The sequence below is a fragment of the Populus trichocarpa genome, chromosome 16 (assembly GCF_000002775.5).
Source record: "Populus trichocarpa isolate Nisqually-1 chromosome 16, P.trichocarpa_v4.1, whole genome shotgun sequence".
Taxonomy (NCBI): domain Eukaryota; kingdom Viridiplantae; phylum Streptophyta; class Magnoliopsida; order Malpighiales; family Salicaceae; genus Populus; species Populus trichocarpa.
The window spans coordinates 9,523,085-9,542,314 of record NC_037300.2 but is presented as its reverse complement, the minus strand read 5'-3'; the positions used below and the strand labels follow the sequence as shown (position 1 = coordinate 9,542,314).

The window sequence follows — 19,230 nt, the reverse complement described above, 5'->3', positions numbered from 1 at the left end:
GTTTCTTAAACATCTCTCTTAAAGGCAAGGGAAAAGGTGAAAAGGCCTTCTTGTTTTGTTGTTGATGTTTATGGGGCTGCCCTAACATCCTTCTATGGCCCCCATTACTTCCTTGGTTGATTTTGGTTGAACCCTAATTGTTGGATCTTATTGTCTTCTTTATTTTTTCCGACAGCAATTCTACCTGCTATTATGGCTTGCTTGATTATCTCAGTCACTACCATTATGTTAATGAAGTGTTGGGCTTAGGCTGGAGCACCAATCAGATGATCAAAATAAGGGTCTTTGAAAGTATTAGAGAATAGATTTACTTTCTTTTTCAAGTAGGGGTGGATCAACTTGAGCAACCTTCTCTCTCCACCGTTGAGCATATTCCTGCATTGATTCATGGCTTCCTTTCTTAATGCTAATAGACCGGATCAGTCTAAAGCCATGTCCATGTTGTATTTGTATTGCTTGATGAAGACATCTATGAGGTATTTCCATCCTCGAATCTTGGTGTTATCTAACTTCATGTACTAGCTTGGAGCTACCCTAATCAGGCTATCCTGAAATAAATGCATTAATAATTTTCCATTGTGCACAACTTCTGTCATCTTGTTATAATAGGACTTAAGGTAAATGGTAGGGCACTGAGTTCCAGTGTATTTTATGAACTTAGGTACATGGAAATTCTTTGGTACAATTATATTCAGGACTAGACAAATTTCTGTAACTTGTACGAGGTCATACAAGTCTGCTCCCTCGATAGCCTTCACTCTTGCTTCCAGTCTTGGTATCTTTTCATAGTCAATGTCCTCATGAGACTTTGTTTTTCAGGATTCGCTAGCAAATGCGTCAATGGCTGTTGGGCCTGGTATAAGTATTATGGACTACATAAAGGCTGTGTTACATAAAGGGTCCTGAGCCTGTCCTCCTGCTCTTTCTTCAGACTGGATTATTGCAAAAGTAACAGGCTGATTAGATGGGCCTTGACCATAGAGGTTTCTGAATGTTTGCTCAAACAGGCCTGTGATGCGAGCCATGTTAGCCTTTATGGAGTTCAACTCCTCCTAGAAATGGGCATCACAGTGAGCACGTTCTTCATCTTTCATACGTCTTTATCATAATTGGGTGTTGTAAACTTTGTAGATTGGGGCTTTTTAGAGACCTATATTTCAATCTGTGTATGCATCACATTTAAACTTCAAAGCATGAATGTGTGTATGTTTATGAATGCAAGTGTATATACATCTACATCAACTATGGATTAACCTATTTAAATGGCTAATTTATAACTTCTTTGTTGAAAAAATCATGGTTTTAGCTCAAAAAATCTTGCAGAGTTCAAGATTATTAATCAAGTCTATTTTGATGCAAAATGAATTATTAGGGCGTCCATATCCTAAGGTCAAGTTCTAAGCCATTACATGAAGGGTAAGTTTTTGCCTGTTCTCAAAAGGATCTATGACATGTCCAGTGACCACCTTTCATGAATGCAGTATGGGGTTTACAAGGAATGGTTGGGGCACAATGTGACCACCATTACCAAGTAAACACTTAGCTCATAGTTGGATGTCTCATGAATCTGAAACCCAACTGAAAGTCATGAGACAGACTGCTACTCCCCACCTAACCCAACATATTTATGCATGTGCAGTATGTAGAAAGAATGCATGCTAAAATTAATTAAATAGACCAACAAAAATAATCAGGCAAACAATGAAACAAACAAAGCTCGGTCTGACCAAACAAGTCCCTAGTGGAGTTGCCATATTGTCATGACGTGCATGACATCGAATGATAGAGCTGCCTCTTGGAAATGACGGGGGTTTTGGGTTTAATCATAAAGTTATGATTAAAGGGTTCAAGAGTCATCACCTAGTATTATGGTCACTATAAAACTTATTAGTCTGCGAGGGTCTAATTAAAAGAACTAGTTATGCAAGGGGAAGATGCATCACCTCTAGTGTACTCTACCTATGGTAAGCTGCATTGTTGATTAATTGTTAATCTAAGATATGTTTTTATTTGTTGGTCTTATCTAAGGTTCAAGGCAGGTCTCCCTTCATAAAGAAGTCTCTACCGTATCAGAATAAATCGTAATCATTCTAAGGTTTTAATTTTAGCATCATATTTATTTTATATTTTTGTATCTTTAATACTTGAGGGTATGTACCCCCCCCACAAATATAAATCCTAACACTCTGAATAACAACTAATTTTGTAGGATTTTTTTATACTTTGGTCAAACCCTAATGGATAATTAAACTCGCTATGATATCCCTTTAATACATAATAAAAATACAATTGTCTTTTTTAGAAAATATACATGAAAAAACCTTTTGGATTTGGCCATTTGCACAAAAACAAAACATATTTTTTTGTGTTTTTTTTAATGAGAGAATTTTTTTTTTTCAAAATTTCGGAGAGAAATGAAGTATTTTTAATATTGGGTATGTATCTTACAATGTAAGTCTACAACCATATATTAAATGAAATTCTTAAAAAAAAGAGCGTATTTTGGTATTTTCTGAAATAAAGGAATTGCTTTTTAATTTTTGAATTTTTTTGAAATTCTGAAGAAAAACCATGTAGTTTTAATATCGGATCTATATCTTACAGTGTAAGTCTACAACCCAATATTAGATAATATTGATGTAAAAGCATGTAAGGGATCCAAAAATAATTTCAAAATGGTCTTTAAAAGTTTTCAGATTTTTTTTTAATTTTTTGTTAAGCATTAAAAAAAAGACAAACTAAAACTAAGAGAAATGCGCTATGACGTGTTTTACAAACACAACCTTAACTTAAGGGGTTGGGGTGGTCAGGCCCAACTCAATTGAGGTGGGCCGACTGATAGCCTAACATTTTTTCTCTTTTTTATATGAAAATGGGCGGACCCAACCTATCTCCCTTTGCTAGAGAGAAAATCAGCTGCTGTAGGATATGAATTAATTCACGTCTTGCATGCAACGAAACTCAGCTAAAGAAAGAAAAGAAAAGAAGGTTACCTAGCTAAAAGGAGTTGCGTGCTACCGTGAGGATGGGTTACTGTTGTTGCTGGTGAAGGAGCTGGCGGTTAGCGAGGTTGCTGCTCACGTTGTTGAGAGTAAGAGCTGCTAAAGTTATTGAAACTGGTGTTGCTGCTATTAAGAAGAGGAGGTTGTTGTTGGAAACCCTGGTGGCGCAGGTCTAGAGGCTCTCGGTGGAGGTAGCGGTGGCCTTTTTGCTGGCAACATGGCTGGGTTAGAGTAAATAGTGTTTTTGGTTGGCTAGTCTTTGAGACTATAGAAAAAAGCTATTAGAGAAACCAACTGAAGATGAGGCTGAGCTAATGGAACTGTTGTTATTGGGTGGAACTATCGTTTGTGGTTGTTGGAGAGATAGTTGGTGTAGTTTGCTGGTCCAAGAGGAAGTTCATCTACTGCTATTGCTGTTCATGGATGAAGTGGAGGAGAGGAGCTGGTTGTCTTGGGTGGTTTGGCCAAGGGGGGAGGAAGCTGCTAGTGTGGTCTTTGTTATAAATACTAGTTGGAGCTAGTTGAGGCTATGGTGGAAAGGGAGAAGAGGCTACTATCTTTACTACTGTGGGGGCTGATGATGACCCGAGGAAAGGAAACCATGAAGGGGAAGGGTTGTTGTCCTTGGTGATGGCTGTATGAGTTGTCACGGTGAGGCTAGGTTATGAGGTTGAGGAGAGAGAGTTGCAACTGCTTGTGTAGTGGTTTTTACGGTGGTGTTGAGGTGTTTTGATATGCTCGGTATTGGGAAATGAAAGTGGTGGTTTTTGTGGCTGCTTATGATGATTGCAGAGAAAACAGGTTCTTGACTGGTCTCTTGTGTAGCTAGAGATAGGGTCAGGGTTTTTTTATGTTCTTATGAGTGTGTGAGCTGGAGATAAAAGTGTGGAAAATAGTTTTTGGTTTTTTTTTTGGGTTCCTTAGCCCCCCCTCCCTTTTCCTTGTAAGAGATAACCACCTATAAAAGTGGAAAATTTCATCTTTTTTTCCACTTACTTGGTCCAACAAGCAACCTAAATTCACTTTAATACATTGTTTTTTTCCTTTTCATTTTTGTCCAAATATTTTTTATTATTTTTATTTTTTTATATTTTTTTAAAAATGCTTGAAAAGGTAACGTCGACTCAATGAGAAAAATCAACAATTTTAAAAATTACGCGTTAAAAACTGAACGCAATGAAAAATTTTGAATTTTTTTTAGAAGACACTGAAAATGCTAAAAATGAGACAAATATGTCAAGGACATATATATTTTTTTTGTATTTTGAAAATATTTAGAAAAAAAAAGGGTTAAATTTTGGGTTATGATAGCTAGAATGAAATAAATAAATTAGAAGGCCAAAAATGGTGTATTGTGTGTTAAAATAAAATGTTTGCTTGGAAAAGCCAAAATAGCATAGAATGTGTTAGGATGAGATGAATGTTTTAGCTAGAATAAAATAAATGCATGGAACGTAAAAAATGGCATATGATGTGTTAAAATGGAATGCATGTTTAGAAAGCCGAAGTGGCATAGAATGTGTTAGGATGAAGTGAGTGTTTTGGCTAGAATAAAATAAATTCAAAAGAAGCCTAAATGGCATAATGTATGTTAAGATGAAATGAATGCTTGGGTTTGAAGGAAATGAATGTATGGATGGCTGAAATAACAAAATAAGTGTTTGACTGAATGAATAAGTTGGTGGCAAAAAAGGATGATGTGAATGTGTAAGTGAATGAATGAATTAATTAATGGGTTGATAGCCAAAATGAGATATAAAGAATGCTTAAGATGAACAAATGCATGGGTAACCCAAGATTAATAATGGATGATGATATGATTAGATAATTGAAAAAGATAGATTATAATAAATGGGTATTGATTTAGGTACCTTTTTGATGTCACGAGGGAAATCCAAGGTAGGACCTACAATAAAAAGAGCTCATTAAAAAAAAAACACCAGGAATATGCCCTTCGCCTTACCTTTTCCTTTATTAGAAGAAGGTTTGCAAACTTTAATTGGTACATAAATGAAGTAAATACAAGAATACATAAACATATATATAATTAAGTTTGAAAGTGTACAAGTCGGCTGCAATGGCGGAGACTATTATAATAAAAATAAGTCGATCATAATAGTGATGACTATCATGTTTATATAAGTTAACTGCAATGATAAAGAATATCATGTGTAAATAAGTCAGCCATGATAGTGATGAAGACTATTATGAGATAACGAGTCGACCATAATGGTAAGGACTACTACATGAAGATAAGCTAACCACAAAGGTAAGGTCTATTATGTGAAAAATATGTCAGCCAAATGGTATGGATGAGAAAGTAACAATGAAATGCTTGAAATAGTTGAAACTAAAGGTTTAGGGGAAAACAAGTAAAATTATGGAATTAGGTTATGAGATATATGGATAACGAGATATACTTTTTCTATGTCAAAGTAACGTCAAAACAAGTATAATGAAAGGAGGGGAGATCTAAATCAATGTATTTATGTGATAATCGTGGTTCTATGATTTAATTTCTACTATTATTTGTATCTAAGTAAACTTTTGTAAAACCAATGTATTTATGTAAATAAGTTTATATATGTACTTAAGTTATAATATTATATGGTTGTAAGAAGGTAAAAAGGATAAATTGTCTTAACAAATAACTATAGATAATCTTAAGTATTATAGTAGTTTTATCTTGATGGATGAATTTCATGAAAATTGTATGAAGTTGTTAAGTGTAATAAATGGTGAGCTTGAGGTAAACTTGATGTGAGTAATGAATGCATGAATGAATTATGGGTTGTATTTTTTATGTGTTTACATTTATTAATATGAAACAAAATTTTAGGTAGACCCTCCGTACAAGGAAGGTGCCGATGAAGTTTCATTAAAATTGGATAGATACACTATATGTTTTTAAATGGTAGATCCCTTTGTATGTTTAAGATGTATATGTAGTGAATAATGAGTGTCATAAGTCATGTTAAATTGGTCGGAGGAGTAACATATGATGAAGTAAGATAAGGATAAATAAGTTTTATTAAAAAAACAATTCTAGCCTATTTTACATTAATATGACAAATTGTGAAAGATAATTATATGAAAAATTACGGGAAGATACATGCCATGTCAGGAAAATCATTCTTTCATAGTATTCATAGGTGATCACCTGTTAAAATAATCCATGTGTTGTCACTATGTTAAGGTGACCATCATTTCAATAGTTATATGTAGTTACCATCCACGGTGATTATTCTTTTTCATTAGTAATTACATGTAGTCTAGTACATGTCAAGATGAACATCCTCTATATATTCATATCAATTTTTTACAAGCTTGCTAAGAAAAGATGTAGAAAGATTCCTACATCCTCATCACGTAAGTATTGTAAAATAAAGACTATTATCATTACACATACATGCAGACATATGTGTTGTTGCGTATGCTATGGAAAAAAAATAAATGACTGGAGGAGATAAATATGAATTTAAGCGTCAGAGTTGCTAAGGATATTAAAATTCACTTACATCATTTTGATGGTATGAATTACACAAAATTGATGAACAAGATAGTGTCCCTGCTTATTTCATTAAAAATTTAATATATTTTTAACTCAAATCTATCTGGACTACTTGAACCACAAGAAGATGAATCTACTACTATTAAGATTGAAAGACTAAAACGTGAAAAAAAATAAAGTGTTTTGTCGAGAACATATTCTGAATACTCTGACTAGTCGACTTTATGATATCTTCGCCAAATTAAATTTGCCAAAAGAAATTTGGGCTGCTTTGGAGACACACTACAAGTAGGGAAAATCAAGTTCTGATCGTTTTCTTACTTTATAATTTTTTTAGTATGAGATTAATGACAATAAGCCAATCATGGATCAAGTCCATGAAATTCAAATGCTGATATCAAAACTTAGTGATCTGGATATCAAAGTTCCTGATTCACTTCAAGTGGGGGCTGTTTTATCAAAACTTCCTTCATCCTGGAATGAATATTGGAAGAAGATGTTGCATTCTACAAACAATTATACATTTGAACAATGTCAAACACACTTGCAAATTGAGATTCAATCTCATATGCGTGAATTGCAAGCAATAAATTATAAAGTAAATTTGATTCTGAAACTGGTTTGATAATGACTCAAAACAATCTGAAAGTGCAAAAGAATGGAAACAAATTCAAGAAAAAAACAGAATGCTAACAAGAAGCATATGGTTTGTTTCCATTGTGGAAATAAAAAACACTACATAAAAGAGTGCAGATTCAAGAATTTCAACAAGAAAGGTGGTTCTTTCAAAGTGAATATGGTTGAAAATGACGAAGTTAGGGAGTTGATTGTCATGGTTTCAAACATTCAAATTGGAATGATTACGAAATTAAATATGGCAACTAATGTTGCGAATACTTCATATTGATGACTGAATTCTAATGCAATAGTTCATGTTTGCAACAACAAAGCATGGTTCAAGACGTATGAAGAATTAAAAAAACCTGAAGAGGTTTTGATGGGCAACCATAATTCTACCAAAGCTTTGAGAAAATGAACTATTGAGTTGTACTTTACTTCTAAACAAAAATTGTCTTTAGTCAATGTGTTTCATATTCCTGAGATTAGAAAAAACCTTGTATCTGCTAGTCTCTTGAGCAAGAAAGGGTTCAAGATTGTTTTTGAGTCTGATAAGATTATTGTAACCAAGAGTGGGAAGTTTGTGGGAAAGGGTTATTCTTATGATGACATGTTTAAGTTCAGTATTAATGTAATCATTATTTCAGCTTATATGGTTGAATCTACTTCTCTTCTTTAGCATGCCAAATTAGAACATCTAAATTATAGATATTTGAAATATATGTGAAAGCATGGTTATATTTCATACCAGCATGATAATAATAACAAATGTGAAGTATGTATTCAAGTAAAGATGACAAAGAAGCTTTTTCCTAAAGTAGAAAGGAACTCTCAATTACTTGAGTTGGTCCATTATGATATATGTGAAATAAATGGTATGTTAACAAGAGGTGAGAAAAGATATTTCATAACTTTTATTAATGATTATTCTAATTTACCTATATTTACTTGTTAAGAACTAAAGACAAAGCTTTTGGAAAACTCAAAGAATTCAAGAAAATAATAAACAATCAAAAGGAATGGAAAATTAAAATTTTTAGAAGTGATAGAAATGGAGAATACTTTTCTAAGGAGTTGTCTATATTTTGTGAGGAAAACGAAATAATTCATCAAATGACAGCACTCTATACACCACAACATAATGGACTTGCTGAAAGAAAAAATGGACCTTAATAGATATGGTCAATGTCATGCTTTTAAATGTTAATTTACCAAATAATTTATAGGATGAAACTTTACTTACTGCATCATAATAAAGTATCATCTAAAAAATTAAATGTTTCTCCCTATAAAGCATGGAATGGTAGAAAACCAAAGTTGAATTATTTTAAAGTGTTGGGGTGTGTAGCTTTTTATAAAGTTTTTTATTCTAATAAAAAAAACAAAATTAGAACCCAGAGGCCTTAAGAGTGTTTTTGTTAGTTATACACAAAATTCAAAGGCTTATAGGCTGTTGGATTTAAAAACTAATGTAATTGTGAATTTGTACATGTTGAATTTATCAAAAATAAATTCATAAGTGATTCAAATGTGTAAGAACCAAATCTAAAAGTAATGACTTCTAGCTTAGCATTAAGTGAAAAACGTAAAAAACTAAAAGTAATAAGTTCAAGTGAACTTAGAATAAGTCAAAGAGTTAGAAAGGAAAAACACATGGATATAGATTTTATTTCTACTGATTTAATTGTATTTTTAGTGGAATGTGATAGAAATACAATATTGAAAAGGACACCTATGATCCTAAATATGGAAGATGATCTAAAGACATTCTGTCAAGCTATGTCTTCTAGAGATGTTGCTTTTTGAAAAGAAGCAGTAAATGATGAAATTGATTCAATATTGTCTAATAATACTTAGGTCCTAGTAGATTTACCTCCAGGTTCTAATTCTAAGCCAATAGTGAGTGTTTAGAAGAAAATACATTACCAATGATTTTATACAAACCTTCAAGGCTAGATTAGTTGTCAAAGGTTTTACTAAAAAAGAGAGTGTTAATTATTTTAACACTTATTTTCTGGTGGCAAGAATTACATCAATTAGAGTTTTATTTGCACTAGCAATCAATTTATAAATTGTATGTTCATCAAATGGATGGTAAGATGACTTTCCTAAATGGAGATTTAAAGGAGGAAGTGTATATGAAGCAACCTGAGGGTTTTATACTTCCTTAAAATGAAGAAAACGTCTGTAAATTGGTAAAATTTTTATATGTTTTAAAACAGCTCTGAAATAATAACATGAAAAGTTTGACAAGTCAATTTTGTTAAATGGTTTTCATCACAATGGTGCTAATAAGTGTATGTATTCTAAATTTATAAAAGATTTTGGTGCAATTATTTGTCTCTACATAGATTTTGGTGTAATTTTGGTTTTATACTTCTGGAAATGAAGAAATGAAAAACTCATCTTTAAAATCAATTGTACTTTCCATTGAAAGGGGAAGGCTAAAGCTTTGGTCATCAAGTTGTTTACAAGCAAAAGAATGACTTTTAAAGCTTGGCTTTTCCTACCCAAAATTAAAACGTCCCTGCAGGATAATTTATCTGCTCTTCAACAAATGGAAGATGATTAGAAGATTCCAGCTTTGAAGAAGAAACTAGGAATTTTGTAACGAGGCAAGATCCAAAATCAAAAAATCTGTAATTGACATTCTATTAGTCCAGAACAGAAAGACTTGACACATAATTTGATATGTTGAACAGATATCCATTATACGTCAGCTGCATAAAAGATGTTGCAAATTCAACTATCTTCTATAACACCATTGAAATGCCTAAATCGAATAGCATAACAAAACATATAGTAGAAGACGTCGGCAGAGTCAAGGATAGACTATCCAGGCATCTTAACTAGCCACTGAATCAAATGTGCAAGAGCTTTATGCTATACAGTGACTGCTTTGTTAAAATTAGAAAATGAACACCTAAGGTGGAATCCATGAGAAGTTGACTAGCATAATAAAACACAGAAGATGTCAGCAATTTGTATTGCATCAGCAGAGGCAAGTATACGCAGATCTAGACATCTTAAATCTTATATAGCCATTGAATCAAACACACAAGAACTTTATGCTATACACACTATGACTGCTTCATTAAACTTAGAAACTAACCCTCTCTGGTGGGAGATCTATGCCCAAATTCCCTCTGGAAAGGATAATGCCCTCAGTTTCTTGTAATATCTCATCAAAATGGATTAACCCCTGAAACGAAGAAACATTTAAATACGTGCACAAAAATGACATTGCTTTTAGTTTACCCCGATGGAAAATAGTTAAGTTATGAGATAATGGTTGGTATATGCTAAAAACCTCTATATTCTCAATCTTGGCAAGAGTTTGAGTCTGATATAGATCACCCAGCTTAGATAAGTACCCACGGGCCTGCATCGCAGTGAAGAAAAAAAAAGGACTCTTACTGGAGCCACAAAGACACGAGCTTCATTTGCAAATACAGGAAGATCACTGGTTCAACAAGCCAGGATGCAACAAAAGGGCATTGAATCAGGAAAATACTTACATGGCATACATCTTCTGCATGCCATGTATACGACAGTGAGAGGAAATCAATTTTGTTTTGAACTCCCAGAAAGGGAAAAAATCAGGCATAGAACTTAAAAGAAATAAATGAGGCAGACCAAGATATCTCGTGAAAGAAAATGGATAAATATTATATGACATCCATTATTAAATTGAAGATAGATTCAGGACTGACCTACTTATCTTTATCTGAAAGAGTAGGAAGTTGAGGCATGCAAAGTGAATAAAGACCCAGCCAAGGTTGCCGAATTCTTTATGACACACTGCCCTTCACCTCAGAAACCTGCTCAATTCAATTCCAGGAAAATCACTACAGGTCATCCATAAGCATTTTCTTCCCGGAATCACACGCACACAGTATTAACAGTATTGTGACTAAGTTCCCAAGAGCAATCTCAACTTCTTTAAACCTTAGGTGGCCTCTGGTACCAGGTTAAAAATGAATATGAATTATTAAAGGGTAAATTTGATGTAAAAGTTAGTTTTTGATGATAGCTGGTTTATTAATAAGTTGTAAGAGAAATTGTTGGTGGAAAGAGAGAAAATAAGTAAAATATTAGTAACAATTGCATAGAAAGAAATAAAAATTATTTGAGTGTATTCTTTATGTAAAAAAGGAGTGAGAGAGAATAATAATAATAAAGCTGTAGGTCAGATTTTAACCTCCTTGTTTGGAGGATAATATATAAACACCAAAGCAAGAATCCCACTTCCCTTCAGACAATGACTGAATAATATTTACATTGTAAAAAAACTAGACAGAAGACTATAATCAATGATTAGCAACCAATGTTGTCCTTCTCTTACCTCCAGCCATACAGTAGTCTTCACTGCCTACAAAGACCAGATTGATAGTAATGAAAATTGTATAAAAATTCATATTTATCAATAAATTCACAGTTCCTTTGATCCAGAAAGGAAAACCAATACACTTAATTTTATGTATGATAAACAGATGATAAAAACTAATGTCACAAATTGGATTGTAAAACAGTAGAAAAACCATATTTCTTTTATTCAAAGTTCTAACTTCTTGTTCGTCCCCATGGCTACCCAGATTTCTACATAATCAAACATTTCAATCATTAAAGCACCATAAAGCACCAAGTTTGATCTGGATTTTAAGAGTGGTAATTTGCATTACATACACCTACCCTTAACCAATAATGGTTCCATCAAATAGAAAGACAGAACAATTATTACACCAACAGTATGTTCGCAGAAATGATGAACGAATATATAGAACAAACCTCAGATAGTCCATCAAAATTGGTGGGGAGAACTTCAGAAGAAGCTTCCCGTTGTTGATCTGGAGTCAGAATAACAAAATCATCTGCCAGAAGTGAAATGGGGCTGCCGTTTTTTATGAACAACCTGCAACTCAGCTCCCACAGTGTCGAGCATCACCTGAAGGAAACAAATTGTTTCAACTACTACTACCATTACAATTAGCGTAATAAATAATTTAGAAAACTAAATGAATAAAAAAAGAAACGTACAACATAGAGTTTAGGAAGCGTTTGAGAATGCGGTTCAACTTGCATTCCCAAAAAACTTGAAAATTTATTTTATTTTTTGCTAAAATTTAATATGATTTATATGTTTTGGATCGTTTTGATGTGCTGATGTCAAAAATAATTTTAAAAAAATGAAAAAACATCATTGTCAAGCATTTTGGCACGAAAAGTTATTTGAAAAGCATCCGCAACCACACTGCCAAACAAGCTCTTAGTGGTCTTGACAGCAGCCTTCAAGTTCTCCAAAATCTCCTGGTGATAATCCGGGTCACCCCATGAAAGATCAAACCTAGCCACTGAATGTAAGGGACTTGTTAATAGAGAATAATTAAATAGCCACTCCATGGACGAAGTCCTCAGTGCATGCTCGTATTGGATGAAATTCTGGATATCTTTTTATTTATAATAATAATTTAAATAATAATATAATTAACCACCAGTTCACTACTTATAGAAATTAAACGATAACTAACAACCCATAATTAATAACTATTGCGTAAAAAACTTTGAAGTAACAACCAAATAATTAACTACATATCTTAAATTATATTGAATACCCAAAGACTCAGGCAATATTAACAACCAAATAATTAACTATATATCTTAAATTATTTTGAATACCCAAAGACTTAGGCAATATTACAACCCTATTTTTTCAAGACCCCACGTCCACATCACCTAAAACCATGTCCTCTTAAAAGACCCATGACAATCCTTCCCCCGTCAGAACACCTTGCCTCAAATGGTGAAAGTTTAGTGGAAACATGAATGTTTGTAATATACCATCAATATGCAAGAGGCAACCACTGAGACCACTTTTTAGGCTTATCCCTAGAAAAAAACATCGTAAATACTGCTCCACACACTTATTCACAATCTTTGTTTAACCATCTATTTGAAAATGATAAGCCGATGAAAATTTGAGCTCAGTCCCATGCAATTTGAACAACTCTTTCCAAAATAGGCTAGTGAACACAGGATCTTTGTCACTGACAATAGAGTTAGGCATTCCATGTAATTTAAAAATATTGGCAATAAAAATATGTATGATTTTAGTGGTTGTATAAGGATGTGCATTTGAGATAAAATGCGCATACTTACTCAATCTATCAACCATGACCAAAATCACATTGAATCCATTAGAAAGAGGCAGCCGTTCAATAAAGTCTAAGGAGATATCCGACCATACCCTTGTAGGAATAGACAAAGGTTGGAGAAGACCTGCTGGATGGATGGTTTCAATTTTGTTGCGTTGGAAAATATCACACTCCTTAATGAAATTCTTAATATCAGCCTTCGTGCCCTTTCAATAAAAGTTAGCTCTAGCCCGAGAGAGAGTTTTATGGAACCCTGAGTGGCCTGCCTAAGGGCTTCCATGAGATAAGTGGAGCAACTGATCATTGAGAGTAGTAGAATCACTAATATACATCTTGCCCTTGTAAAATAACAACCTATCCTTCATGCCATATTTGGTCTCATCCAGACCTTGTCCTGCAAAATCAGAATCAGTTTCTGTAATTTAGGATCCTCTGAATAGGAGTCCTGTAAATTTGAAATCTAATTATCAAAAGGAAATGACAAGGCAGTCAACATGGCTAGTGCATTGTCAACTTGCCTGGACAAGGCATCAACGACTAGATTTTCTTTTCCCTTCTTGTATTCCACCGAAAAATCAAAGCCCAACAATTTAGCCATTTTTGTTACATGGGTGTCCCTATGTTTTCTACTCAAGTAGGTATTTTAGGCTTTGATGGTCCGTTTGCACTCGAAAAGTTTGCTCCAAAACATAAGAACGCCATTTCTTGACTGCCAAAAACCAAGGTCATGAGCTCCTTTTCATATGTAGAAAAGTGCAAGGCCTTCCCATGAATAGCCTGACTCATAAAGGAAATGGACCTTTCCTGTTGCATCAGTACAACACCTATACCACAACTAGAAGCATCACATTAAATAATAAAGTGTTTAATAAAGTCAGGAAGAATTAAAATAGGGGGGTTGATTACAGCATTCTTAAGGGCAGCGAAAGCTTCTTTAGCTATAGGGGTCCACTCAAATGAATTTTTCCAGAGTAAAAAAGTTAAAGGAGCAACAATAAAACCATATCCTTTATGAATTTACGATAATACCCTATGAGACCAAAAAAACCAGGGTGGAAGGAAAAGGCCAATTTAACATAGATTCATTTTTTTTATCAGCTCGGACTCCTTTCTTAGAGATCAAATGGCCAAGATATTCCATCTCCTGACATCCAAAGGAACACTTAGATTTTTTTGCAAAAAGCTGATGATGTTTTCAAATATTCAATACCAATATTAAATGGTGTCGATGCTCTTCGGAGTTGGTGCTATAAATAAGAATGTCATTAAAGAAAATTAGCATGAATATTCGCAAGAAAGGCTTAAAAATATGATTCATGAGATATTGAAAAGTGGGTGGAGCATTTGTAAGGTCAAAAGGCATTACAAGAAATTCGTAATGGCCTTCATAAGTACAGAAAGCAGTTTTTGGGAAATCCTCGGGATTAACTCGAATTTGATGATACCCGGAACGTAAGTCTAATTTACTAAAGATAGCTGCCCCATGCAACTCATCTAGAAGTTTGTCCACAATAGGAATAGGAAATTTGGCCTTAATGGTATCTGTATTTAAGGCTCTCTAATCAACACAAAGACGCCAACTACCATCTTGTTTACGAACTAAAAGAACCGGAGAAGAAAATGGACTAGGACTAGGTCAAATGATACCCAAAATAAGCATGTCATTAACAAGTTTTTCAATTTCAGTTTTTTGAAAACAAGGGTATCGATATGGTCCAACACATACTGGTTTAACCCCTAGTTGAAGAACAATATTGTGATTGTGGTCACGATTTGGTGAAAGTCTCGTGGGTTCACTAAAAACTTCCTGGAATTTATCAAGTAAATTAGTAAGAAAGAGGTCAGTTTCAAGAGTAGAAATGCAAAATACATCAGGTGGAAAGGGCTGTAATATCAAACCTTGTTTGTCTTGATTCATAGCCTTTCCAAACTGCTCCCTATCCATCAAGGAAACTTTTGTGGGTGTAATGCCTTGTAAAATATGCCTAGAATTCAACAGATTAAATTCCATGCTTAATTTAACAAAATCTCATAAAATAGGCCCCAAGGTATTGACCCATTGAACTCCTAACACAATATCACAACCACCCAAAGTCAAAACATAAAAATATATGTGATAAGTGTTACCCTGCATGTGAAACTAAATATCCACACATTTTCCTTTACTGAAAAAACTATCCCCATTAGCTACTCTAACCAAGAGTCATGTTGTTGATTGTGAATGAAGATGCGCTCGTTGCTGAATTGAGGGGTCCATGAAATTATGTATGCCCCCGGTATCGATGAGGAGCACCACAACATAACCATTGACATGCCCAAGAATGCACATGGTCTTGGGGCTCGGAGAACCTACCAAAGCATGAATAGAAATCTCAATTGCTGCTTCCAGATTCACCTCCCTTCCTCTAAAAGGACTAACGGCTTCTTTCAAAAGTCATGGTTGTTGAATGGGTTGCAGCTCTTCCCCCTTCGAATCCTCACATTCCATTATAAACAAACGGGCTGATTTGTATTTATGGCTCGGCCCCCACTTCTCATCATAATTGTAACATAATCTGAAGATAAATGGGGATAATCGTTGGATTGGAACAAGTGCCTTTGTATCTGATGTCTGGGGGTTGATAAATGGGCACGTCAAAGTAGATCCCAACCGTGAACTCCGTCTGAAAGCGCCCGCATTTTCCTCCTGCATTTTTGTCGTACCAAAAGCCATTGTGAGGTTAGAGGGATTTAACATACAAACCATGAATCGAATATCCTCTCGTAAGCCGCTTAAAAAACAACTAAGCTTGTATGGTTCCGCCAGCCTTTTAAGTTGATTAGATATGATCTCAAATTGGGACTTGTAAGCCTCTACTATTCTGGTTTGTCGTAGCCTTGTAAGAGTCTCTATTGGATCATCCAAAATGGAAGGACCAAATCTGGTAAGTAAGGATTGTGTGAAACCATCCCAACTAGTGATGCTGCCTGAGGCCTCTAAATCCTGAAACCAAGTGAGGGCTTTACCCTCCATGTGAAAAGAAGCCAATAGGACTCGATGATGAGGGTTAGTTTGATGATAAGTAAAATATTGATTAGCATGATAAATCCAACCATTAGGTTCTTCGCCACTGAACTTAGGAAAGTCGAGACGAATAGCCCGTGTTTGAATTCCACCATGTTCTTCAATTAAAGGATTTCTCATGTGAGATGTTGACCCATATGGAGTATCCTCTTTCTGCTTCTTCTGAGTATGGACCAGGGTTTCCACATTAACAACCACAAGTTATAATCAGGTTGTTAAGCTTCAATTGCCTGTTGCAAGGCTTCCTGATTTTGGTGCTAGATTTTTTGAGTTTGCCAAACTAAAGCCAAAGATTCAACAAGTTGTGAATAACGTGTATTGTGCCCTTTAGCCATGGATCGAATATCTCTGATACCACTTGTAAGGGACTTGTTAATAGAGAATAATTAAATAGCCACTTCGAGGAGGCTAAGTCCTCTAAGTACTCATATTGGATGAAATTCTGGATACCTTTTGTAACATCCCATGTTCCAGGATAAAAACAACAATCTCATGTCAAAGAAAAAAACATAGTAGTTAAATTTCTTTTTCTATATCTATTCATGGTGTTCATATTAAAGTCTACCGAAATTTCAACGGAGTCTCCCCTATACCGGGAGGTCCCAAGTTATTAACATTTAACCTGTTTATACTTCTAACAACCCGCATCTCCTAGCTCAATCCCGACCTAATCATCCTAGGTCTCAATGCCACAAACATCATCATACATATCAAGCACAATATTTATGATATACATTATATAACAAATATCATTATGGATGGATTAAAATATAAATACGCATACATGCAACGTGGTTATATGAACTACAGAGTTAAGTTCATTTAATTAAATTTAAACATTAATTATACAAATTAAGTTATACAAACATTTTCATGTTTACAAAATATAATGGTATACTCCCTAGAACCTAAATTACAAAAGGTGAACATAAGTTAGGATCTACTCCTATCGTGCATGCGATGGTCCTGAAACAAGATACATATTATTGAAACATGAATATCACAATGAATATAACAACACAAATATCAAACAATTTAAAAAGGGCAACATGCATTCATATTTTGTTCACTTCTCCCTTCTGGCTTTCATTAGAATCTTTTTCTTGTTCGACTACTAAAAATTGTTTCCCCTCCCATTATCAATCTCCAATTCTAGTTTTTATAAGATCAATCATGATTATTTCTGCTTAACACATTACCGATACCAATTTCACTGATATCATCATCATCACCCCGTAGGAGTTGATGCAAGGTGATCCCCTTACCCGGGATCCTAACATACACTGAATGTATGCTAGTCAATACATGGTTGATCCCCTTATCGGGGATCCTAACATACATTAAATGTATGCTAGCCATTACATGTTTGATCCCCTTATCCGGGATCCTAACATGCACTAAATATATGCTAGTCAATACATGGCAATCCCCTTACCCGGGATCCTAACATACACTTAGTTCACGCCTCAAATCACACTTCTCATATTTCCATTGTCAGCGATAATTTCATTACTTGACAATTCACACAACAACCATTCACCTAATATCCAATATTCTGTAATTCACATTTCACATTGGTAACATATAAAATCATGGAATTTAACTAGAAAGTATAGTTGTGATTTACTTACCTGCAATAAAAACTCTACTCATGCTCCTCTGCTGCTGTTGTTGCCCTACACTTGTGATCCCTCCTGCAAATCACAGGTTTATCTAATAAATTTTCCTCACTTAAGGATATATTTTATAATAATCATATCAATAACCAATAAGTCTTTCTTTCAGTCATTTCTTAATATTTGAACTATTACTATTTAAACCTTGAACTATTATTGTCCAACTGTTACTGTCTAGACATTGGACTGTTACTGTCCAACCTCTCCTCAGATTTTTAACTATATCTAGAGTTATAGAACTCTGTTTCAAGTGAGATTGGTCTCGTTGGAAAGCTAAGACACAAGGCTACAAGTTCTATGAAGGAAAGAGAACCCAATTCTGCCTCTAAGATAGTCAAAATTTCTCATCAACAAACATTGGATTGTTACTGTCTAGCTGTTACTGTTTTGATATTGAACTATTATTGTCTAATCTCTTCTCAGATTTTTATTTATATCTAGAGTTATAGAACTTCATTTCAAGCGAGATTGGTCTTGTTGGAAAGCTAAGACACGAGGCTACATGTTCTCTGAAGGAAGGAGGACCTAGTTCTGCCTCTAAGATAGTCAAAATTACTCATCAACAAACATTACCTACTACCCTACAAGGTCTGTCATTACCCAATCTCGGTTGGTGACCCATAGCTGGAGTTCTATAACTCCAAATTAAGCAAGACCAATTTCCTTAGTTAGTCAACATACATGCATCAATTCATAATCGACTTTGAAATGACTCAGAAGACCATGTTTAGAACACCTTACCTGGTAAGAATCAAGGTTTCGATCTTCAACTCCCTCCTTTTCTTTCAAATGATAGCCGACCCTCCCCTCTTCTCTTCTTGTTCAAATTTTCTTGTTAATCCCTTACCAACCAGTGTTTATTCTACCTATAACCCTTAATCTTGGATGGGTTCTTGAAATTTCAGTTTCTCTCTTGATTTGCAAAAATGGATACAAAAACTCCCTCTTTTCTTTCCTTACGATTGTTGTAGATTTTTGGTGAGAAGAGGAGTATTTATGCTCTATAATTATTCTTATTTGCATTTAAGGCCCATTTTCTTTAAGTCTATCATTTTTTGCCCCCACATCTTTTTTTCTTTTTATAATTAAGTTATACCTCTTTTCTTTTCTTATAATTTCACCCCACAATTTTTAGTTAGTTTATTTTCTTTAATTTAATCCAGCTTTGATTTTTTTTTCTCGAGTTTTACACCTTTTCATTCATAAT

At 34.2% G+C, this 19,230-nt stretch overlaps 1 long non-coding RNA gene across 3 annotated transcripts; it reads right to left on the bottom strand.

Moving 5' to 3' along the window:
• Positions 1-9,756: 9,756 nt before the first annotated feature.
• On the bottom strand, positions 9,757-12,105 carry LOC18106264 (uncharacterized). 3 transcript variants are annotated; one of them, XR_002978415.2, is made up of 5 exons: positions 11,920-12,105; positions 11,477-11,503; positions 10,845-10,952; positions 10,442-10,513; positions 9,757-10,333 (listed from the first exon to the last, which is right to left on the bottom strand). It is a non-coding gene; the product is annotated as an uncharacterized LOC18106264 (long non-coding RNA). The 3 variants fall into 3 exon arrangements; XR_002978413.2 differs by having other exon boundaries at positions 10,845-11,503; XR_002978414.2 differs by lacking the exon at positions 11,477-11,503.
• Positions 12,106-19,230: the final 7,125 nt, after the last annotated feature.